Source organism: Panthera leo, chromosome C1, assembly GCF_018350215.1.
Source record: "Panthera leo isolate Ple1 chromosome C1, P.leo_Ple1_pat1.1, whole genome shotgun sequence".
Taxonomy (NCBI): Eukaryota; Metazoa; Chordata; class Mammalia; order Carnivora; family Felidae; genus Panthera; species Panthera leo.
The window spans coordinates 132,795,870-132,812,820 of record NC_056686.1 but is presented as its reverse complement, the minus strand read 5'-3'; the positions used below and the strand labels follow the sequence as shown (position 1 = coordinate 132,812,820).

General features: G+C 33.3%; 1 long non-coding RNA gene across 7 annotated transcripts in view; it reads right to left on the bottom strand.

Annotated features, from left to right (window-relative positions):
* The window catches only part of LOC122226005, a 232,324-nt gene that overhangs the window by 78,906 nt on the left and 136,467 nt on the right, over window positions 1-16,951 (bottom strand). For all 7 annotated transcript variants that reach the window (XR_006205453.1, XR_006205448.1, XR_006205452.1 and 4 more), the window contains 3 exons: window positions 15,630-15,720; window positions 7,251-7,435; window positions 6,021-6,199 (listed from right to left, as the gene is read on the bottom strand). This is a non-coding gene — a long non-coding RNA (uncharacterized LOC122226005). The remainder of the gene's footprint in view (window positions 1-6,020; window positions 6,200-7,250; window positions 7,436-15,629; window positions 15,721-16,951) is intronic.

Genomic DNA, 16,951 nt, shown 5'->3' with positions numbered 1-16,951 from the left:
AGAATGCAACTGGTGGAGGTAGAAATTAAATCCAAGAACTTCAGCTACTCAATACATAAAAACCTGAATCTATTTAATTGCAGATTAACTGTACTTAAAAAAAAAACATATGAGTAGCATTTATTTTAAAAAAGTAAGTCTAACTAGCTTCATGAATAATAAATACATACCTGAAAGAACACTTTTTCAAGGAAATATATACATTTGGTTCTCATTATTCACTGCAGTTATGTTCTGTAAAGTTACTATAAACACTGAATTAACAAATACTGAATCATTGCTCCTTGAAAAAATGCAGGGTTAGATGCTTACATATAGATGGCCACACATTTTTGCATAAATAACCTTGTTTTACATGTCTTTGGCTTAAAGACACCTTATTTACATATTGTTAATTCATTAACATTGAACCCACAGTCAACAGCACTATAACTCACGCCTGAACACAGCTGGTCTAACACACATAGTTTCTCAGTAAGGCATATCATAGCCTTTTGTAATTAGGAACAGTAGATAGCACCCAACACTCTGCTTGGTCGCCTTTTTAAACAGTGACATCAATAATAAAATATTAAAATATGAAATATGAAAAACATAGAATTAAATAACCCACAAAAAGTACACTTGTTTATACTGTGAGAACCAAAATAAGAAGGCAAACCACCTTCTTGTTTGATCTTAGCTGGGAAAGCATATGCTGGGTGATTCACATTTCTTACCTCTCTGTACATATGAATGTTTCTAAATTACTGTGAAACTATCATGAGCATTGATTGATTTGAGGGTTACAAATAAATTTTAGTCAGTAGGCAAATTTGTAAATACAGAATCTATGAAAAATGAGGATCAACTGCATTGAATTTCCAAACAAGACATATTGTGCTATGCATTAAGGAAGATGAATAAAATATTATGGCTGATTTTGAAGGGTTCAAAGTCTATCTGGGAAAATGGAATATCAATAGTTAATGCCAGTGCAATGTAATTGAGTTCTTATCAATGGAGAATCTCAAAGGAGGAAGCAACTCAATCTTTAGTTTGCAGTTGACTATGTCCTCCAGCATTACACATATGGAATGTAGGGTCAATTCCCACTGCATTCTTATCATTTTCAATTTATGAACTGGCTCTTCCTTGTTGATATGGAAAAAAAATCTCAAAAAGCACCACCTCATTGTTCCTCTATCCTTTTGGTGCTCAGCAAGGCAAATTAAGCCTTCATGGAAATTTGAATTTAGAAAAGGGAAACATTTCATATATTCTGTATTACATATAACCACTCTATAATTTCCCACAGAAATGGCTCAACAAACTTTACTGGAAAAAAGAAATGCCAATACCCTCTTTCTTCATGGAAGGCAGTAGTACACTACTACAATGTAATTACTTCTCTTGTCTTCTTTTAGTCTTGTCCAAATGAGGTCTATGTATTTCCATAGAGCCTAAAATTTCTCACCCTCCTCAAACTTCCAGTTGATTATATTTCTTTGGGTAACATAGGGCTTTTTAAAAATAATTATATTTTTATGTTTCAGATCTGAGATCTAATCCTATAAGTATTAAAAGATTTTATATTTGTATATCTGGAAATCCATAATTCCTGTTATATTTTCTGGCCCGGGGTTGTACTTTGAAAAATAAAGTGTAATTATTTTGCTATACTACTTTTTTTCCTATGACACACCTATTTAAATCCAGGATATGTTTCTTTCTTTTTTTTTTTTCAATTTTCTTAGAGAATTGTTTTTCCCTCCAACTTATCCTTTATATTTTCTACTCCATCTACAACAAAACGACACCAGCAAACTTTGTAACTATTTAAAACTGTTTGTTCATGTAAATGAGACTTGATCCTAATTATCTTTAGCAGAACTCTTACCTTTTGTTCGGAACCGCTCCTTCATTTAAACTTGCCCTTAACACCAGTGCCTTAAATGGCAAAATATGATTTCAACTCATCGCTTCCTATTAATCATGTTTAAATTTCACAGTGAATCATGGACCCCTTTGGTCTGTCCCAATTTTAAATTGCTTCTCATATTATTATTGTGTGGATTTCCTTGTCTTACATTTTTCTATGTCTACTAAATTAGCTCTTTATTTCCACTGCTCTACTATAAAACTTCTCTGAGTTTGCATTCTCTGAATTTGGAATTAACTTTCAGCTATTATTCTAAAAAGTATTTATTTAGGTGAACGTGACATATTTACTTTCTGTATCAGAACTCTGAACCTCCAAAAGAAACTGCTATTTTACCCCTACAGCACTTTGAATGTTACCCTCCTCCACTAGCCCAACAGTGATGTCACTTGAGCTCATTCGCTTGTTGAAATGGGATTTATTTTTGTCAGAACCGAAGTTCTTTTAATTGATATTTACATAAAATTTCAATTCACTTTGATCTCCTATGATCACCTCTGTGGCATAGAAAGAAACTATGCACTTTAGTGAAGTTTGTTCTGTAAAATGTTATAGATTATTTAGCAGTACTCTCTCATTTGGAAAATTGAAAATTGTTCTGGGATGAGTCAACAGCAAAAATACATTAATATGTTATAGTTTTGTATCATTAGAGGAAATAGAAGCTTTTGAAATACCATCTTGTTAATCAGTTGATCTTTCCTCTCAATAATTAGGTCTTTCAATTTACTTCTAAAATTACTGGATATGGTATTTTCAGCTAATATAAAGTAAAATTCACTTAATGAAAAAAATGACATTTGAAAATAATAGATTTTTCTTTTCTTATATTAAATTCAATTCTCTCACAACTCTTGGTGGCTAATTCATTGCGACTATCATTTAAAACTTTGATCTTCTAATTTTTAATGGTTTAAAATTGAGGTAATTAGAAATTACATGATAATGATTAATTAGAATATGAACAGCACTATGCTTGAAGTACAAATAATGAGTGGGAATGTGTTGAATTTTTTTAATGTTTGGAATTATATTGGTATTTGAGAAATGCAATTATCATTTCCAATAGCAATTTCGTTCATACAAAGAAGTTTTAAAACACAATTGCAGCTTGAGACCTCCAAATTTGTTCAAATATGTTAAAATCCCACTATGTCCTTTTAATTTTGATATATATAAACTGTGAATTTAAAGCTGAGATTTTTTGTCTATTTATAAAAAGAACATTTGGGGTTACATTAAAATATGTATCTCATCTCATTTTTGAAATATATTAGACAGCAGGCTAATTCATTATGGGCCAGTTGGTTGGGACTGGTGTGGCTACTCAATGAATATTCTAAATATAACCTTAGCCCAAAGTCTTTGGTGAGAAAATAAATAATAGGAACTTTAATTTAGTTACCCTCTTACCAAATAACTTTGAGGTAAGGTTGTATTTGTAGCAGCCATATTATATATTTATGTGGAGAAATATTTTGGTAAAACTGTAATGTAAGGAATATGGAAAGGTTTTTGGATGAATTATTAGTTATCAATGAGGATCGCTTGGGCAGAGCAGGTGGGTTGTGATGATTGTTTTGCCACTAATTCCATCTTAAAGTTTTTTTTTTTTCAATTAGGCAGATTTTTATTTGTTCTGTGGTCAAGAGCAAACTCTGAGAGATCCAACTCTACAAATTGTCCAAACAACTCAATTATTTATATTCATAATTTAGAATAACTCAACTTTCTAACTTTTGCATTATTACCTTTATTGTCTTCCCAACTTCAGTTAAGTTCATAAAATATAACTGGAATTCTCTGTCTTACAAAAAAAATGTGAGACTCCAAACTCCAGATAATTTTTTGTGCATAGAAAAACTAGATAATTTCTAAAATATCTATAGGGGCGCCTGGGAGGCTCAGTCAGTTGAGCGACCAACTTCGGCTCTGGTCATGATCGCATGGTTTGTGAGTTCAAGCCCCGCGTGGGGTTCTTGCTGACAGCTCAGAGCCTGGAGCCTGCTTCTGATTCTGTGTCTCCCTCTTTCTCTGCCCTTCCCCCACTCATGCTCTGTCTCTCTGTCTCAGAAATAAACATAAAAAAATTTTTTTAATTAAAATATCTGTAATACATTGCAGTAATCCATATAAACATTTACTAAAACCTGTGTAAAATATGTATATAAAAATGTGCACATAAACTTTAATTATACAGAATGAAGTAGCTATAATTTGTCCAAATATGAATCTCAAAATCTAAATTATTTTCTGAGTTGGCCAGATAACATTAAGTTTCATCCCCCATTTCAATTTGAAAATTGGCCACATTCCCCAAGTCATGTGAACATGAAGAATTTTCATGAACATAAAAACAGTGAAACACAGAATATGTACTATAGAGCAAACTGAGGAAGAAATAATAACATCACCACCTTTGACTTCTTACCTAGTGCTAGCTGAAAGAAAAGAGAAAAAAGATGTCAAATCAATGAGACTTTCTCTGATATAATCATGGTCAAGAGCAATAACAAGGCTCATTGGAAATTACTACATTTTCTTGGAAACCTAAACATTTGGATTTCTAGGGCCACCTGGGTGGCTCAGTCAGTTAAATATCTGACTCTTGATTTCAGCTCAGGTCATGATTTCATGATTCTTGAGACAGAACCCCAAGTCAGATGCTGCACTCACAGCATGGAGCCTGCTTAGGATTCTCTCTCTCCCTCTCTCTCTGTCCCTTCCTACTTGTGCATATGCATGCTTTCTCTCTCAAATAAAATACATTAAAAAAAATAAACATGTGGGTTTCTATATGCATTACCCTTTGAGTAATTAGAAATTTGAAGTATGTATACTAAGTGTTAAAATTTGGAGACGTGGCATGTCAAAGATAACACATTTAACACGTTGTCTGTCCAGCCTCACTGCTTTAATGAATAGAGGAAATCACGCTGATAACCTAGATAGACCGGCTTATCTCACATCCCCAAACCAAGCCATGTAAACTATAGATTTAAAAAGTGGCGGGGCGCCTGGGTGGCCCAGTCGGTTGAGCGTCCGGCTTCAGCTCAGGTCACGATCTCACGGTCCGTGAGTTCGAGCCCCGCGTCGGGCTCTGGGCTGATGGCTCAGAGCCTGGAGCCTGCTTCCGATTCTGTGTCTCCCTCTCTCTCTACCCCTCCCCCATTCATGCTCTCTCTCTGTCTCAAAAATAAATAAACGTTAGAAAGTGGCAATTCCTCAGAGCAGTGCTAGAAACCAAGGAGAGATCTACAGAAAAAATATAGATATCAATAGGGTCCCTGAATAATAATATCTAATGGAAAAACACAAATTATCTAATTTTATTCACAAATCAAGAAAAAAGTCTGTATAGTATAATAACCATAGGAAAAAAGTGTAGTCCATGTTTTATGACAAAATATACATTAGTCCCCAAAGTTTATGTGGCTGAGTATTATAAAAATTTGAAAAAATAGAAAGTTCCTGCATTATGTAATTTTTTCCAGAAAGACAAGGGAAGTTGCTTTATTGTAGGGGCTTGTGAAACTTCAGATTGATGAGTCAAAACCAAATCCCTATCTCTCCATAAATACTTTCATTACCAATAAATAAAAATCTCCAGGTCATAGTTACAAACCAACACTAAGGGTTATCACATTTATTTGTATAAAAGAGACAAAAATTTTATATCCTATTATTTAAATTTGTTTCCCTAATTACCAGATTGAGAATCTGTTCATGTCTATTAGTGATTATTTTTTAAACATGGATAAATCATGAATACAACAATTTATACAATGTAGTTCATACACACATGTATTATATTTGTTGAGTAGTTACAAAAACATATATAGAGATGATATTCACTAAAGTCTGCATCATGACTATCTTCTGGTAGGGCTTAAGCTAGAGTGAACTTTAACTATAAGTGAGTAGATTAGATTTTTGTTCACAAATAATTACTACCTTCTTCCTGTGACACCCATTAGAAGAGTAAATTCAGCTACCCTATTGATTTGGAGATGGTCCATGTGATTTGTTTTGAGCAGCAAAATATGGATGGAAGTGAAGATATATTAACTCTGAGGAGAAATCACATATTTCCACTCACCTCTCTAGGAACTTCCATTTCCTCCATGAAAAGTAAATGTTCCCTGTATCAGCTGTCTTCAACCAAAGTCCAAAATTGGTACAGGTGAAATTACCTGAACTCAGTGGCAGTCTTTTATCAGAGCTGACCAAGCCATTCCTTAAACACATGAGAAAGAAACTCTATTATATGAAATAGTCCTGCAAATCAATAGGAAAAAAAATGACAAAGGGAAAAACCAAATACATCACAGAAGACAATCACAGAAGACAACCAAATACAATCACAGAAGACAAAATACAAATGAGGACCATAAGAAAGTTGCTCAAATTTGTTAGGAAAATATAGGGGAAAAATCAAGGGAGTTATAATTAAAATATCAAATAAAACAGCACTTTCCTCTTACCAGCTTGGTAAAATTAATAGCTTGATCATATATAGTGTTAGTGAGAGTATGGGGATTTGAGCATCATATATCTTTGTTGGAAATGTTAATTATTATAGCATTATTGAACACAATTGACAGTACCTGTTAATTTAAAAAAAATATACAAATGTAGAGCCTCAGAATTTCAACTTCTACAGATCTATCATAGAAAAATATTGTGCATGGGGTGCCTGGGTGACTCAGTTGGTTGAGTGTCCAACTCTTGATTTTGGCTCAGGTCATGACCTCACAGTTCATGGGATCGAGCCCCACATCAGGTTCCACATTCATATTGCAGAGCCTGCTTCGAATTCTCTTCCTCCCTCTGTCTCTGACCCTTTCCTGCTCTCCCTCTCTTTTTCTCTCCCTCTCAAAATAAATAAACTTGAAAAAAAAAGAAGTGGAAAACTATTGTGCACATACATGAATGGTCATGCAAAACTCTTTTTATTGTATCAGTATTGGTGAGAAGATAAATATACCTTCCTGTCCCATTGTTAAATAATATCAAGAACAGGCAAAAGAACTTAGATATACGCTCCAGGAAGATAAGACTAATAATCAATTATAATACAGGCTAACTCATCAAGAGTAACAGATTTCTTGTCAAAATTTGCTTCCAGAGCCTTACCTCTCTGTTCCCACCAATCTGAAAGTGTTATGTTACAAATTCTGCTCAATCCCACTCAGTTCTTTACCATGTAAGACTTTCTTAAAAAGTCACCCTGCCCAAATCTTAAAATCCTGATTCCCTTTTCCAAGACATCCCTAAGACCATGTCAACTTGATATTCTCTCTTATCAAAGTCAATCTAATCAACCTACCATTGCCTGGTTACAGATTTTCCTGGTGGTCTTTTAAGAGTTGAAGGCCAATGTTTGAAATAGCAGTAGCAAAATATACAAAATAGCAGAAAAGAGCACAGTTTTGGAGTTAGATTTACTGAAGTTGAATCCTGAAACCACACCTTACTAGCAGCGTGACCTTGTTTTCTCTCTCTGGTCCTTGCCTGTAAAGTAGGGACAATAACAGAAATTATTTATTGAGTTTTTGTGAAAAATAAATTACATAATTTATTTAGACCACTTAAGGTAAGGGTACAGAGTAAACCTCAAATAGTGTTAGATATAAAAAACAATAAGTAAATAAATGACCTAAATCCCTTTCAAATTGAAGAATGACTAAAAAATCTACAATACATTCTTGGTATGTACAGTTTAAAAGAAAGAGATTAATAATTGAATAAAATCAAATTGTGACACAAAACATATTATGTTAATACTTAAAATTACAGGTATATGTTTTACACTTAATCAGTATACAAAATTGTTTTTGGAGGAGGTCATCAAACCAAAAACTGTGTTCATTTCTGAGGGAAAAGAATTGGATTTCAGATTATTGAAAAGGATTATATCCTTTTTTCCCCAAAAGGCATGTTCACGTATTGGTGGTTTTTCTTACAAAGGAAGTATTTTCATTGATGATTTTCTTAACATTGTGGTGATGAGAAATTGTACACATAACATATGGAATTGTAAAAATGTATATAAAATACCTACTTTTTAAATCCAAAACTTCCAGGTAATTTATAAATGAATATATGAATTGCTTTCAAATACTGCTTTATTTATAATTTTTGAATAGTCATTTCAGGAAAGAGACTAAGCAGATGTTTTTACTGAAGCATAAGCAACTTTGAGTCATGAAGTGAAGAGTAATTCCTTAACCAATGAAAATGTCAAGAAGAGTTTAGGTACACAAATATCATCCTGCCCAGATGGTTAGATTCAATATTGCTTCATTTAATTTTTGGCAAATTGATCCATTTTGCTTTAGTGAATACATTGCTAGAAATCATAGGATATTTTACATTATCTTACAAGGGAATATTTTCCTCAATAAAAACCAAGCAGCATATTTTATCTGGTCTTTACTCAGAACAAAAAAAAAAAAAAAAAAGAAAGAAATTTCAGTCATCAAGCTTTAAGGATTATAACAGAACTCTCTTTTATAGAACTTTTATAAGTATCAACCAAATATAGTCTAACACCATGTTGTGGATAACAGCTATCCCCAAAGGCAGTTAATAGATTTCTGTACAATTTTGTTTTTAAAAATGATTATTTATTGCTTTAGAGTTTACAAATCTTATTCAGAAGTTTGTGTGATTTTTAATACAGGTAGTGCCATTAAAACACTTTACAAAGACAGATGGATTAAAGAAAAACAATACTGATCAGGGAACATTAAGTACTATATTTGATTCCTCTAATTACTAGCTCTAATATGTGGTTAATACTCTTTCCAGTTGTATTGAGATATACTTGACACATAAGATTATAATAATTTAAGGAGTACAACATAATGATTTAGTTATGTATACACTGTGAAATGATCGACACAATAACTATAGTTACCATGCTGTACATGGCATCTCCAAGACTTATCTTATAACTGGAAGTTTGTTCCTTTTGACCTTCACCCATGTCTCCCACAGGCCACCCTTCCAACTCCGACAACTACCAACTACCAATCTGTTTTCTGTTTTTATGAGTTCAGATTCTACAAATAAGTGTGATCATACAGAATTGATCTTTGTTTGACTTATTTCACTTAACGTAATGCTCTTGAGGTTCATCCATGTCAAAAATGGCAGGATTTCCTTCTTTTTATGCCTGAATAATAATAATAATAATAATAATAATAATAATAATAATAACAACAACAACACCTTTATCCATTCATCCACTGATGAATATTTACGTTGCTTCTATGTCTTGGCTATTGTAAGTAACATAGTAGTATAGATATCTCTTCAAGATAGTGACTTTGTTTCTTTCATATATACATGAAAGAATATATATATATATATATATATATATATATATATATACACACACACATATATACACACACATACCCAGAAATAGAATTGCTAGAGCATATGGTAGTTCTATTTTTAAATTTTTAAATTTTTGAGGAACTTCCATAGTGTCTTCCATAATGACCATAACAATTAACACTCCTACAAAAGGTACACAAATGTTTACTTTTCTCCATATCCTTGCCAGCACTTTTGTTATCTCTTCTTTTTGGTAATAGCCATTCCAACAGGTGTTAAGTGACATCTCATTGTACTTTTGATTTGAATTTCCTTCATAATTAGTGATGTTGAGCATCTTTTTATGCCCTTATTGCCCATTTGTATGTCCTCTTTGGGAAAATGGCTATTCAGATCTTCTATTTTTTAATCAGATGCTTTTTTGTTATTATGTAAGCTTTTTATAAATTTTGGGTGTTAATCCCTTATTATATATATGATTTGCAAATATTTTCTTCCGTTCTGTAGGTTGCCTTTTCTTTTTGTTGATGGTTTCCCTTGTTGTACAGAATCTTTTAAGTGTGATGCAAACCCACCGGTTTATTTTGGCTTTTGATGTCTTTGCTTTTGGTGTTAAATCCAAAAAATCATTGACGTCACCAATGTCAAGTTGCTAACCCCTCTGTTTTCTTCTAGGAGTCTTATGGTTTAGGTCTTTCATTCAAGTCATTTAAAAAAAATTTTTTTTAATCTTTATTTATTTTTGAGAGCGAGAGCATGAGTGGGGTGTGGGTGTAGGGGGGCAGAGAGAGAGGGAGACACAGAATCAGAAGCAGGCTCCAGGCTCTGAGCTTTCAGCACAAAGCCTGATGTGGGGCTCGAACCCATGGACTGCAAGATCATGACTTGAACCAAAGTCGCCACTTACCAAATGAGCCATCCAGGTACCCCATCAAGTCTTTAATCCATTTTGAATTAATTTTGTGTATGGTGTAAGATAGTGGTCCAGTTTCATTCCTTGGCATGTGGCTGTCCAACTTTCTTACCACCATTTTTTGAAGGTGCAATTATTTCCTCATTGTATATGCTTGGATCTTTGTCATCTATTAATTGACCATATATTCACAGGTTTATTTCTGACCTCTGTTCTTCTGTTCCATTGATCTCCTGATTCACAGGAGAGCACAGTGCTCTCTATCCTATATCACTAATCCATTGTATGCCTTTATGCCAATACCATACTGTTTTTATTACTATTGCATTTATTACTATTGATACAATTTGAAACCAGAAAGTGTGATGCCTCTGGTTTGTTCTTTATTAAGATTGCTTTGGTTATTTGAGGTCTTTTGTGGCTCCATACAAATTTTAGAATTGTTTGCCCATTTCTGTGAAAAATGCTATTGGAATGTTGATAGAGATTGCTTGGGTAGTATAGACATTTCAATTCTTCCAGTACATGAACATCAAATATTTTTCCATTTATAGGTGTCTTCTTCAATTTCTGTTATTGGTATCTTATAATTTTTTAGTGTAGAAATCTTTCACCTCTTCAGTTAAATTTATTCCTATTTATTTTTTTAAGAAATGATAAATGGAATTACTTTAATTTCTCCTTCTGATAGTTTGCTATTAGTGTATAGAAACATATTTTTTGTGTGTTGACTTTGTATCCCACAATTTACTGAAATAAGTTGTTAGTTTTAAAGTTCTTAGGTTTTTTTATATATGATAATATTAAATTATTCTTAAACAGAGACAATTTTGCTTCTTCCTTTACAATTTGGACATCTTTTATTCCTATTTATTGCCTAATTGTTCTGGTTGGGATTTCTAACACTATGTTGAATAAAAGTGGCAAGAGGGGCATTATCTTGCTCCTGTTCTTAAAGAAAAAACTTTCAACTTTTCACCATTGAATATATTAGCTGTGGGCTTGTCATACATAGCCTTTATCAGGTTGACATAAGTTCCCTCTATACCCAGTTTATTGAGAGTTTATATTGTGAGTGGATATTTAATTTTTGTCAATTTTTTTGCATCTATGAAGATAATCATGTATTTTTAACCTTTATTATGTTGATGTGGTGCATCACATTGATTCGTATTTCTTGAACCTTGCTTGTATCCCTACAATTATTCCCACTTACCACTTGATCCTTTTAATGTATTATTGAATTCAGTATGTTAATATTTTATTTAGGATTTTTGCATCTATGTTCATCAGTGATATTGGCATGCAAGTTTTTTTTCTTCTAATGTCTTTGTCTGGTTTTGGTAGGAGAATAAGGCTGTTCAGTTGACAGTGTTCTCTCCCATTTAAAAAAATTTTTTAAGATTATTTTAATGTTTGTTTATTTATTTTGAGAGAGAGAGAGAGAGAGAGCATTAGTAGGAGAGGGTCAGAAAGAGGGAGAGAGAGAATTCCTAGCAGGCTCCATGCTATCAGCATAGAGCCTAATGTGGGGCTCTGTATCACAAACCATAGGATCATGACCTGAGCTGAAACCCAGTCGAAGGCTTAACCAGCTGAGCCATCCAGGCACACCCTTCCTCTTCTATTTTTTGGAAGAGTTTGAGAAGAATTGTTGTTAATTCTTTAAATGTTTGAAATCACCAGGGAAGCCATCTAGTTCTGGCCTTTTCTTTGTTGGAGGACTTTTATTAGAGAATCAATCTTAGTAGTAATTGTTCTGTTTAGACTTTCTATTTCATGATTCAGATTTAGTGGGTTTATGTTTTTAGGAATTTATCTATTCTTGGTTGTCCAATTGTTGGCATATAATTGTTAATATTAGACTGTTATGATTATTTTATTTGTGTGGTAACAGTTGTACTGTCTCCTCTTTCATTTCTAATTTTATTTATTTGAGTCCTCTCTTTTTTCCTGGTGAGGCTAACTAAATGTTTGTCAATTTTGTGTTTTCAAAAACCCAGTTGCTAGTTACATTGATCTCTTCTATTGTCTTTTTAGCTTCAATTTAATTTATTTCTTCTCTAATTTTTATTATTTCTTTCTTCTACTAATTTTGGGCTTTTTTATTTTTCCTTTTCTATTTCCCTGAGGTATAATGTTAGGTTATTTGAACTCTTTCTTTTTTCTTAATGTAGGTATTTATCAATATAAACTTCCCTATTAAAACTGCTTTTGCTGCATCCTATCAATTTTGGTATGTTGTGCTTCCATTTTTTATTTTTCTCCAGATTATTTTTAATTCTCTTGATTTTTTATTTCACTCATTTATTTTATTGTTTAGTAGCATGTTGTTTGATCTCTACATTTTGTGAATTGTCCAGTTTTCTTCATATAATTGATGTCTAGTTTCATAAAATTTGGTTGGAAAAGATGCTTGATATGATTTCAAACTTCTTAAGTTTATTTATGTATTTATTTTTTTAATTTTTTAAATGTTTTTAGTTTTTATTTTTGAGAGAGAGAGAGTGAGTGGGGGGTGGGGGCAGAGAGAGAGGGAGACACAGAATCCGAAGCAGGCTCCAGGCTCTGAGCTGTCAGCATAGAGCCCGACATGGAGCTCAGACTCACAAACCATGAGATCATGAACTGAGCCAAAGTTGGACACTTAACTGACTGAGCCATCCAGGCACCTATCTTCTTAAATTTATTAACACTTGTTTTGTAGCCCAACTATGATCTATCTTGGAGAATGTTATATGGACACCTGGGGAAGAATATGTATCCTGTTGCTATTGGGTGGGATGTTCGGTAAATACCTGTAAAATTAACCTGGTCTATTGTATAATTTAAGCACTTCATTTATTTTCTATCTGGATAATCTGTCCATTGTTCAAATGGGGTATTGTATTGCTGTATGTTTCTCCCTTCAGATCTGTTCATATTTGCTTTATATATTTAGATGCACCTGTGTGGAGGTGAATAAATATTTAGCAATTGTTATAGATTCTTGTTTTGATGTCTTTATCATTATACAATAACCTTCTTTGTCTCTTATTACATTCTTTGGCTTAATTCTATTTTGTCTGATATAAGTATAGCTTTCCCTTTCTGTTGTTGTTATTGTTGTTGTTGCTTCCATTTGCAGAGAACATCTTTTTCTAACCCTTCACTTTCACTATGTTTATGTCCTTGAAGTTGAAGTGAGTCTCTTATGGGCAGCATATAGTTTGGTGGTCTTCTTCTTCTTCTTCTTCTTCTTCTTCTTCTTCTTCTTCTTCTTCTTCTTTCTTCTTCTTCTTCTCCTTCTTCTCCTCCTTCTCCTCCTCCTTCTCCTCCTTCTCCTCCTTCTCCTCCTTCTCCTTCTCCTTCTTCTTCTCCTTCTTCTTCTCCTCCTTCTCCTCCTTCTCTTTCTCCTCCTTCTCTTTCTCCTCCTTCTCCTTCTCCTTCTCCTTCTCCTTCTTCTCCTTCTTCTTCTTCTTATCTATTTAGCCACTCTGGATCTTTTGATTGAAGAATTTAGTCTATTTACGTTTAAAGTAATTTTTCATAGATGCGTACTGTTTGCAGTTTGTTAATTATTTTCTATATATTTTATAATTCCTATGTTTCTTTCTTCTTATCTGGCTCTCTTCCTTTGTGACTTGATTTTCTGTAGTGATATGCTTGGATTCTTTTCTTTTTATCTTTTGTGTATTTATTATAGATTTTTGCTTTTTGGTTACAATAAGGCTTATATAAAGCATCTATAAGAGTCTATTTTTAAGCTGTCTACTTTCACCTAATCCATAGTAGTTTATGAGATAGTTTCTAGATATCTTTCAGAAAGAACTATTCCATGTGTAGCTGTAGAATTGGTGTGTCCATAGGAAGCAGTAAATTCAGAAGTCTCCTCTGTCACCATCTTGGACCAGACTTCTTTGTGAGTAATGATTTTGTTGCTGTGAATTTCACTTTCATTTTGATACAAGCTTTAGTCCTCCTTCTCCTTTTATTTCCACAAGCATGTAATGAAGTTTATGATGTACTAAATTCTAGGTGCTGGGTTCTGAAGATGCAAAACTGTAAGACTAGGTGTCTACTCCCCATCTTAGCCCTGAGACAAATACCACTCTAAAAGATAATTTTCAAATATAATCAAAATACTATGGGTGGCTAGAGAAGGAAAAGATCTGGAATATCTGGGAAAGTTTTCACAGCAATCTTCAATTTAACTAGATATATAGGATGGGTAGTGTGCCAGGCATAATAATTTGAAAGGAAATGATGCTTCAGAAATAAGAAAGCACATGCACAAAAGCATGAGGCTGAGAAAGGTGATGATGGGGAATTTACAATATAGACTAAATTAGGATTGAGGCAATGACTGAAGATGAGGTTGAAGAGACAGATTACAACTAGAGTAGGATGGATTTTATGCACTAAGCAAGTAGCTTGAACTTGGGAACAAACAAGTTACCAAAAACCTATGGGAAAGTCACATGATATTTTATCTTCTTAAGGAATATCCTAAACAGTCTGGATGAATGCAAATGAGACCAAATGCAGACAGATTGCAAAGAAACCAAGAGGTATGAAATAGACCTATAGGATACAGAGTTAATCATATGTCTAAAATCTGAATATGAGAGTAGCATCACATATGGATTTTAGACATTTTGAAAACTAGAGAAAAACATAAGAAATAAAATAGATATATGGTCAATCTCACAACATAGAAATTGGTGGTTGACATTTCAATATATTAATTTCTAGATTGTTTTCTATATATACATATATAGTTTAAACCAAAATTCATGACATCAATGTGAAATGCTAAACAGTTTTCTGAACGACCAAATAATAGACAGACATCATTTATGTAATATATCATCAGTTACTACCACTATTAGAAATGTAGAGTTTTTAACATTTAAAAAAGCATTGTGATAAATATGCTTGTGCCTACATACTTGTGCCCTTGTCTGATTACTTAGAAAAAGATATTAGGTAGAATTTCTAGGCAAGATATAATATACATTTTAAGGTTTTTAAAAGTATCTATTCAAAATTCACTTTAAGAAGGCAATTGATATTCCTACTAGCAGTGTCTTTTCTCTGAAGCTTTTAAAACAATGAGTATTTCTATTTTTTTCTGACAATAGGCAAATATGGAATCTCACTGTTTAATTTGCATTCCTTTGATTACTTACGAAGTTAAATCCTTTCATGTTTATTGTAACTTGCCTGTTCTGTCAATTTTTCTATTGGGGTGTTTGTAGTTTTATGTTTGATTTAAAAAAGGCTCAAGGACCTATCTGTTTAGGCAAAATACAGCATAACAATTGGAATTAGTTATTCATCCATAGAGAGCTGTGAAGGCATCTCAAAAATTCAAAATGTGTGAAAAACAAGAACACAGCAAGGCTTCAGGTAAACAGAAATCTGTTGCAAATATTTGGTAGAAAAGTCATATTAAGGCAAACTTACCAACTGCAAGCAATGATGCTGTTAAGGCAGTAGAATTGGCTATTATCAAGGTTCCAGAAGAATGATGCAATGGAATAGACAGACTTTGTCCCTGTGAATTCAAAGAAATCCCATTGAGTTTTAGAGAAGAAGGCTACACTCAGGTGGGTACGGCTACTAGTTAGCAATCTCAGTTATTTTTAAATATTGCAGAGGTGCCTATGTGGCTCAGTCAGTTTAGCATCTGGCTCTTGATTTCAGTTCAGGTCATGATCTTGCAGTTCATGGGATTGAGCCCTGCATCAGGCTCTGTGCTGACAGTGTGGATCCTGCTTGGGATTCTCTGTCTCTGTCTCTGTCTCTGTCTCTCTCTGCCCCTCCTCTGCTTATGGTCGGTCTCTCTCTCAAAATAAATAAACATTTTTGAAAACTTGTAGAGGTGCCTGGGTGGCTTAGTTAAGCGTCTGACTCTTGATTTCAGCTCAGGCCATGATCTCACCATTTGTGAGATCGAGGGCCATGTTGGGCAGTGCACTGACAGCATGGAGCCTGCTTGGGATTCTCTCTCTCCTTCCCTTTGCCTCTCCCCTATTCATTATCCCTCTCTCTCTCTCTCTCTCTCTCAAAAATGAATAAACTTAAGAAAAAATAATTTAATTGTATGTGAGAGGAAAAAATGCCAAATTACAATCCCATTGAAAACTAGTAGTAATAATCAGCAACCTATTAAATTTCAAAGAAGATAGAAGAAAGGTAGTCAAGGAGAAATTGTATAAGATACATCCAATCTGAGTATCAGTCCTTTGAAATATAGGCACCCTGCTCCACAAAAAGTGAACAGACTGTCCTGAAATTTGCAGGAACATTTTTCCTCACATTATTAGGAAAATACAATAAAATGGACTCACTTGTATAACCACCATCATAATCAAGATTGAAAATATTTTCATCACACCAAAAGCCCCCTTATTTCTCTGTTTTCTCTCACTATGGGTAAATTGCCTTTTTCTAAAATTTCATACAAATGGAATTACAAAGGATTATTTTTTATACATGCTTTTACTCAATACAATGCTTTTTAAGATTCACCCATGTTTGGGAATACATCAGTAGTATGCAGCAGTAGTATTCTTTTTTTATTGGCATATAGTATACCATGTGGATATACCACAGAGTACTTACTCATTAATCTGTTGTTAAGCGTATGGGTTGTCTGCAGTTTGGGGCTATTATGCATGAATTTGCTATATACAAGTTGGTGTCTACAAATCTTAGTGTGGATAGACGTTTTTATTATTCTCAGGTATTACCTAGGAGTGGAATGGCTAGGTCCTATGTTATGT